An 8,886-nucleotide genomic window follows, 5' to 3' on the forward strand; every position below is an offset into this window, starting at 1 on the left:
GAATGTGTCTGAATATTAGTACACATGTAGAAAACTGATAAACATTGTTGTGGCAAATTCATCCTTATACTGATCAAAGAACCAAAGTATTTCAGAGTTTTTGTTGAATTAGGATAGACTTTATTACATAAGCAATAGAGCCAAGGTCGTTTGCAAAGCATCTGATTTTCCATCTCCCAGCTCTCAGTTTATATAGTCATTTTACATACATTTTAGCTCAACCCCTCCCTCCTGGGTTCCTCCACCACTGTCTCCAGTTTCCACCTCTTGACCGCTCCGCCCACTTCCTTAGTTTATGATAGAGGCGAAATCTGACTTCTCCTCTATGTATTCAGTTTGGAACCAATGGTGGTGTGACCAATCAAGCTTTGTCATTACATTTTACATTTACATACATTTTAGTCATTTAGCAGACGCTTTTATCCAGAACGACTTACAGTTAGTGAGTGCATACATTATTTTTATTTAATTTTTCATACTGGCCCCCCGTGGGAATCGAACCCACAACCCTGGCGTTGCAAACGCCATGCTCTACCAACTGAGCTACATCCCTGCTGGCCATTCCCTCCCCTATCCTGGACGACGCTGGGCCAATTGTGTGCCGCCCCATGGGTCTCCCGGTCGCAGCCGGCTACGACAGTGCCTGGATTCGAACCAGGATCTCTATTGGCACAGCTAGCACTGCGATGCAGTGTCTTAGACCACTGCACAACTAACCGCCCTGTCATGTAAAAATTATCATTTTCAGGTTGAACTTTGTTCAACCCTGGCTCACCCTTTCTTGACCTGGAGATTGATTATGGACATGGCAGGCCCACAATCAATCTCTCAAACATACCCAAGCCTAATCCCTCTGTCCCACCCCGTCAGGCTGTAATTTAATCAGGAAGACACTCAAGGAGAGACAAAGGGTTCAGCCTGGTTTCAGTCACTGATAAGAGAAGACAACCGAAGACAGGTCAGATGACCAGAGAACAAACACATAAACACAATGAGAAACGAATTACGTTCTTGCCTAGGAACAGGGATTTATCAATGTTTAACCCTGGCTCCATGTTTGTTGATTAACCATGTCCATCCCATAGTCCACTGAAAAATCCTCATCATATGGTTAAAAACTAACAGAGTCATTTCCTTGCTCTGTTTCATAGTTCCCTGAGCTATTTCCTTGCTCTGTTTCAGGCCTCTTCTTCTCATGTTGTGATTAACTATTTAACCATACATTGTTAGCTTGTCATGATGTAATTAACTATGCTTAACTGGAAAATTGCTTGCGGTACGTTTTTGGAAACATAAGGAACGTATCTTTCATATCAGCTAAATATAATTTTTGAAAAACAAAAAGGTTAAATTACTACACACCTTTATAGGGTTAGTGTTCCCACATGGTCCTATCTCCATGTTACAGCACTTGTTTACGGAAGACAGATGTAAGCCATAGGCCCTGTGCTAATTAGCTATCTAGCGTGCTCCCAACACCTGTATGTAAGCTAACTGGGGAGGAAGTGTAGTTTGTCAACTGGAGGCACACACAGTGTACGGATCTGTGTAAAACTGCTACAGTAAGTGTTATCTTTATTTGAAAGATTAGTTCTCGCTGACATGAAAGATAAGGGGCATATTAGCATACGTTTGTGAAAGCGATGATTATTGACGTTTCTCAACGTTAAAACAGAGCATCGGAATTGTAGTTTACACAGAGCCAAATGTGGACGAATGTAATGGCTGAAAACTCTACATACGGAGAAGGGATTTAGAGAGCTACTGCACTGAAGTCTGTTAAAGGGCATATAGCAGCTATTTCTCAATGCTTGAAACGCATATAATAGTAACTTAGAGCACCCCCAGAAAACATTCCCAAATTACAAACTCATAAATCCATTTTTATAATACTGTAATATTGTTCTAAAAGTTGGGTTTGAGGTTCTCCAAATCAAATACTAAAACGTATAGTACAACTTGGTTCGGACCAGTTTACCATGGACTGTAGGCTACAGTAGGCTAACTGTTTGAGTCATCAAAATTACGATCTTACTTTAGGGCCTTTCTGGCCGTCTTCGTGGGTTTATGCGGGAAGCATAAATTGTACAATTGTAAGCTAATAAATACTTTTCTAAATTAGAACTCATGAATATTTATGCAATAAGGCCCGAGGAGGTGTGGTATATGGCCAATATACCACGGCTAAGGGCTGTTAGGCACGATGCAATGCCTGAGTCGCCTAATTGCTATTATAAAACTGGTTACCAACATATGCGTAGGTCTGATATACCACGGCTTTCGGCCAATCAGCATTCAGGGCTCGAACAACCCCGACCACACAATGTATATTTACTACAGCAAAATAATATACTGCACCAACTACATAAATATCTGATAGGGGCCATTATCTTCTACGTGGACTTTAAACGAACATCAGAACGGACGACGCCATTTTAACAGCTCGTAAGACTATACATTTTTACACAAAAACCAATAACATGAAAAACGAACACAGAAATATCAAACTGATCCTTTATTAAATTACATTGACGAAATGATGTAGATTCACTCAGACAAATCCCAAATCTCTAGCTATGTGACTTGTAAAATAGTTTTTATCACGTTCTTTCACTCACTCGGTTTGACACAAAAATAACCCATAACTTTACCAAATGGGAGAATACCTTGACGTATGTGTTAACTAGTATGTTATGACATGTTCTTTCAATATTAGAAAGTTTAAACGTGCTATTACATACCTGTAGTAATATATTTGAAACGGACACAAAGTTGTCGTCTTGACAACACAGGTCTGGCGCATTCTTTATTCTGAACAATGGGGCGCGCCAACCCGGAACTTCCTGTTCCCCCACTACCACAGTGCAACATCGCCATCTATTGGACTGATGGACTAACTGCCTCTTCTTCTTATCTAGTATAATGACGTTAACGTAATGTGTATGCCTCCACCTACTGTTCGGTTAGTAAACCAGAGAAAAAATAACTGTCCATTGCGGAAAAGGGGGACAAACTACGTCACACAAAATAAAAATATATAAAAAGTCACAGTCCAATCCAGATCACATCCCTACACAGGCTCAGGGGCCTTGGAGGGCGGAACATCTCCAGTCAGTATTCCCTGCAATCAGTGGAAACTCATTAGAGGAGGAAGGGGAGGACCATCCCCCTCAGTGAATTTCATAAAAAATTAAAATAGTGAAACATTTTAAAAGTATCATCTTTAGAATAATTTATTAAAACACACGGTTTTACATTAAAGGCCATACCCCTTTCAAAGGCACTTAAATATTTTCTTGCCGGTTCACCCTCTGAATGGCACACATACACAACCCATGTCTCAATTGTCTCAAGGCTTAAAAAACCTTATTTAACCTGTCTTTTCCCCTTCATCTACAGTGATTTAAAGTGGAATTAACAGGTAACATCAATAAGACATCAAAGCATTCACCTGGTCGGTCTGTCATGGAAAGAGCAGGTGTTCCTAATGTTTTGTACATTCAGTGTATTTTTTTAGTTGACGCATGTCATGTCTGATATACATGAATAAAATTGTTATTCACCCTTGGACATGAGATTTGATTTCTGAACTTTTGAATTATAAGCTCTAAGTGTTGTCTTGGTTGATAAAGTATGCATGTTGTTTAAGTTACCATAGTAAAAATGTGAAGACCAATATGCTATGAAAAAGTTATTTTGCATTTAGTCATCCCCCAAATGTGACCATTGAAAGCCTTGACCGTTGCATCCTTCCTCAGGGAACGGCCTGCTGACATCAGGGTGGCATGTTTTTTGATATGCTGCTCTGGAGTTCCATGGCCAAGCAGACACACTTGGGGACAGGGGGAAGAACACATTTTTATTCAAGTCTGAGAGACTTTTAGAGGGAGAGAGCATGAGTTCTGAAGTACAGTAAACCCAACCAGGGACCCTTGATTATCTGCTATATCACACAGACAGCACTAGTGAAGACCTTGATTATCTGCTATATTACACAGACAGCACTAGTGAAGACCTTGATTATCTGCTATATCACACAGACAGCACTAGTGAAGACCTTGATTATCTGCTATATTACACAGACAGCACTAGTGAAGGCCTTGATTATCTGCTATATCACACAGACAGCACTAGTGAAGACCTTGATTATCTGCTATATCACACAGACAGCACTAGTGAAGACCTTGATTATCTGCTATATTACACAGACAGCACTAGTGAAGACCTTGATTATCTGCTATATCACACAGACAGCACTAGTGAAGACCTTGATTATCTGCTATATCACACAGACAGCACTAGTGAAGACCTTGATTATCTGCTATATCACACAGACAGCACTAGTGAAGACCTTGATTATCTGCTATATTACACAGACAGCACTAGTGAAGGCCTTGATTATCTGCTATATCACACAGACAGCACTAGTGAAGGCCTTGATTATCTGCTGTATTACACAGACAGCACTAGTGACGTTGCATCAGTATACTATTACAAATGGAGCCTACTTCTCTGTGCTCTGGAGAGATGGCAGGTAATTGGTCAGAAGGCTCTGGAGGTCCTTGGAATGTTCTGTCTCTAGCACCTGGAGAGGGATGGATAGAAGTACTGAGTGTGCTTGAAAGAAAGCAAGAGAGTTAACCTGTAATAAGTATTACATTGTTGATTATTGAGGACTATAAGGGGGCCTTTAAATCAGATGCAGCAACTCAATGTGAGGAGTGTTGGGGGAGTTCTATCTTCATGTCTGCAATGTCCCCTCTTACTGGGCCAGTTCATTTTGCATGGCTCGGTGGCCCAGATTGGTGGAGATTTCACATAAGGACCAATGGAATGGTCTAAAATGTGCAAACTCCACCCACCCGGGGCACTGGGCCATGTTAAACATACTAGCCCACTCTCTCTGACCCCCAAGCCCTCACCCGTGACCTCCCATTGGTCCAGGGCCTCCTGTCTAACCCTCTAATCACAGTTTCTCTGACAGGAAGTTACTCCAGTATTAAGGTTTATGGTGCATAGGGCTTCTCCACTCTTTATGAGATGACAAACCTGCATGGATTAACAAAAGAAAACATGGCACCTGTATTTAGACAATTGTAGTCAGACAGCCACAGTTTACACAGGAGTGTCCAGGTTCCAGCACTCTACTAACACTTCACTCAACTAATTGTGGTCTAAATGGAAGACCATGATTAGTTGAATGAGATGTTTGTGCTAGGCAGGAATAAAAACGTGCCCACAGTTCAGTCTCCTGGGACTAGAGTTGCAAAAATCCTGTTTGCAAAAAAACTTTCCCATAATCCCCAGGTTTTCCAGAAATCCTGTTTGAAGATTCCAGATTTACTGTTTATTCCCTCCTGATTCAGGAAACCTTCCAACCGGATTTTCCGGAAAAAAAGGGAATTTGGGGAAAGTTACCAGATTTTTGCAACTACCTGACAGAAATCACCAACGTCTGTATTATAGAACGAGCTTCCTAAGGAAAATGAGATGACAATTCTGCATGATATAGACAATAACATGTGTGGATCTACATGTAATTGCCAAAATAAAGGAAACACCAACATAGTGTCTTTTAATAGGGCGTTGAGCCACCATGAGGCAGAATAGTTTCAATGCACCTTGGCATAGATTCTACAAGTGTCTGAACTCTATTGGAGGGAAGCGACACCAGTCTTCCTCAAGAAATTCCATCCTTTGGTGTTTTGTTGATGGTAGTGGAAAATTCTGTGTCAGGAGCCGCTCCAGAATCTCCCATAAGTGTTCAATTTGGTTGAGATCTGGTGACTGTGACGGCCATGGCATATGGTTTGTATAGTTTTCATCAAACGATTCAGGCACTCATGCCCTGTGGATGGGGGCATTGTCATCATATGGGGGCAAATTTTTGTATGCATGACCCTAAGCATGATGCGATGTTAATTGCTTAATTAACTCAGGAACCACACCTGTGTAGAAGCACCTGCTTTCAATATACTTTGTACCCCTCATTTACTCAAGTGTTTAAATTGTTTTGCCCCTTTTTCTCCCCAATTTCTTGATGTCCAATTACGATCTTTTCTCATCGCTGCACCTCCCCAATGGGCTCGGAAGAGGCGAAGGTCGAGTCATTCGTCCTCCGAAACATGACCTGCCAAACAGCGCTTCATAACGCCCATAACCCGGAAGCTAGCCATACCAATGTGTCGGAGGAAACACTGTTCAACTGACGACTGAAGTCAGCCTGCAGGCGCCCAGCCCGCCACAAGGAGTTGCAAGAGCGTGATGAGCCAAGTAACGCTCCCCTGGGACAAACCTAACCCGGACGTCGCTGGGCCAATTGTGCACCGCCCTATGGGACTCCTGGTCACGGCTGGTTGTGACACAGCCTGGGATCGAACCTGCGTCTGTAGTTACGCCTCAAGCACTGCGATGCAGTGCCTTAGACCGCTGCGCCACTCAGGAGACCCTAGTTACCTGTATTTTTATCTAACATGTGTGCCTTCCTGAATAAACTCCAGAATAAACCTGAAGAACAGGGAGATTTTTCTGATGCTCGGGTCTCTGAAGTTCTACATCTGTCTGGGTGTTATGTGCTTACGTCTTTAAAATATGACTAGAACATATATTGTTTATTTCTAGAAATATATCCTTAGATACATTGATGAACTCAGTTGATAGTGGGAGTTAGCTATCTAGATAGCTATTCCCCAGCAGTTTCAACCTAGCTAGCTACCTAATGGCCTTTTTATAATCTTTATAGATAATACAAATATATTAAGTTTCCCCTCGCATCTAGAGCTATCTAATATAGCAAGCCAGTTGATAGTACAGTAGCTAGGATGAATGCAATGTGTGACATTAGTAGCTATATGGGTGACATTAGCTAACCTTAGATAATTGAGTGATGAAATCTGAAGAATGACATCACTTCAGAAAAAGGTTTATAGCTTAACAGGAATTAATGAGTCTACCAATACAGATATCCACTGGCAAATCTTTACATAAATGATGTCATCAAAAACATGTTGAAATAGCATTAGGCTGAATTATCTAGCTAGCTAGCTAGTCCTTTGCTGGGAGTCCACCATGTTGCAATGTGGCTACTGGCTAGGTACCTACCTGGTGATGTAATCATCATGTTGTATGGGTACTGCCTTCCATTTAGCCAATCAATGACATTATAAGAAAAAATACAGTAGTTGCATGGTAAGAAATGGACGAGAAAAACACAGCTCAATCAAAACCATCTAACCTATAGCGCTTTAGACACACCCACTCCTTTCCAGACGCCTACTACTTTCCTTTAGACACACCCACTCCTTTCCACACGCCCACTACTTTCCTTTAGACACACCCACTCCTTTCCAGACGCCCACTACTTTCCTTTAGACACACCCACTCCTTTCCAGACGCCCACTACTTTCCTTTAGACACACCCACTCCTTTCCAGACGCCCACTACTTTCCTTTAGACACACCCACTCCTTTCCACACGCCCACTACTTTCCTTTAGACACACCCACTCCTTTCCAGACGCCCACTACTTTCCTTTAGACACACCCACTCCTTTCCACACGCCCACTACTTTCCTTTAGACACACCCACTCCTTTCCACACGCCCACTACTTTCCTTTAGACACACCCACTCCTTTCCACACGCCCACTACTTTCCTTTAGACACACCCACTCCTTTCCAGACGCCCACTACTTTCCTTTAGACACACCCACTCCTTTCCACACGCCCACTACTTTCCTTTAGACACACCCACTCCTTTCCACACGCCCACTACTTTCCTTTAGACACACCCACTCCTTTCCAGACGCCCACTACTTTCCTTTAGACACACCCACTCCTTTGCAGACGCCCACTACTTTCCTTTAGACACACCCACTCCTTTCCAGACGCCCACTACTTTCCTTTAGACACACCCACTCCTTTCCACACGCCCACTACTTTCCTTTAGACACACCCACTCCTTTCCACACGCCCACTACTTTCCTTTAGACACACCCACTCCTTTCCACACGCCCACTACTTTCATTTAGACACACCCACTCCTTTCCAGACGCCCACTACTTTCCTTTAGACACACCCACTCCTTTCCACACGCCCACTACTTTCCTTTAGACACACCCACTCCTTTCCACACGCCCACTACTTTCCTTTAGACACACCCACTCCTTTCCAGACGCCCACTACTTTCCTTTAGACACACCCACTCCTTTGCAGACGCCCACTACTTTCCTTTAGACACACCCACTCCTTTCCACACGCCCACTACTTTCCTTTAGACACACCCACTCCTTTCCAGACGCCCACTACTTTCCTTTAGACACACCCACTCCTTTCCAGACGCCCACTACTTTCCTTTAGACACACCCACTCCTTTCCACACGCCCACTACTTTCCTTTAGACACACCCACTCCTTTCCAGACGCCCACTACTTTCCTTTAGACACACCCACTCCTTTGCAGACGCCCACTACTTTCCTTTAGACACACCCACTCCTTTCCACACGCCCACTACTTTCCTTTAGACACACACATTTAGTTTGTAAATGATGTCTGAGTGTTGGAGTGTGCCCCTGGCTATCCATAAATACAATTTAAAAGATAAAATGGTGTCGTCTGGTTTACATAATATAAGGAATTTGAAACGATTTCTGCATTTACTTTTACTTTTGATAGTGAAGTATATTTGAGCAATTACATTTACTTTTGATACTTAAGTATATTTAAAACCAAATACTTTTAGACTTTTACTCAAGTAGTATTTTACTGGGTGACTTTCACTTTTACTTGAGTCATTTTCTATTAAGGTATCTATACTTTTCTCAAGTATGACAACTGGGTGCTATTTCTACCAATGACAATGCCACAGATGTCTCAAGTTTTGAGGGCGCA

This window comes from Coregonus lavaretus, assembly GCF_964263955.1.
Source record: "Coregonus lavaretus genome assembly, contig: HAP1_SCAFFOLD_57, whole genome shotgun sequence".
NCBI classification, from domain to species: domain Eukaryota; kingdom Metazoa; phylum Chordata; class Actinopteri; order Salmoniformes; family Salmonidae; genus Coregonus; species Coregonus lavaretus.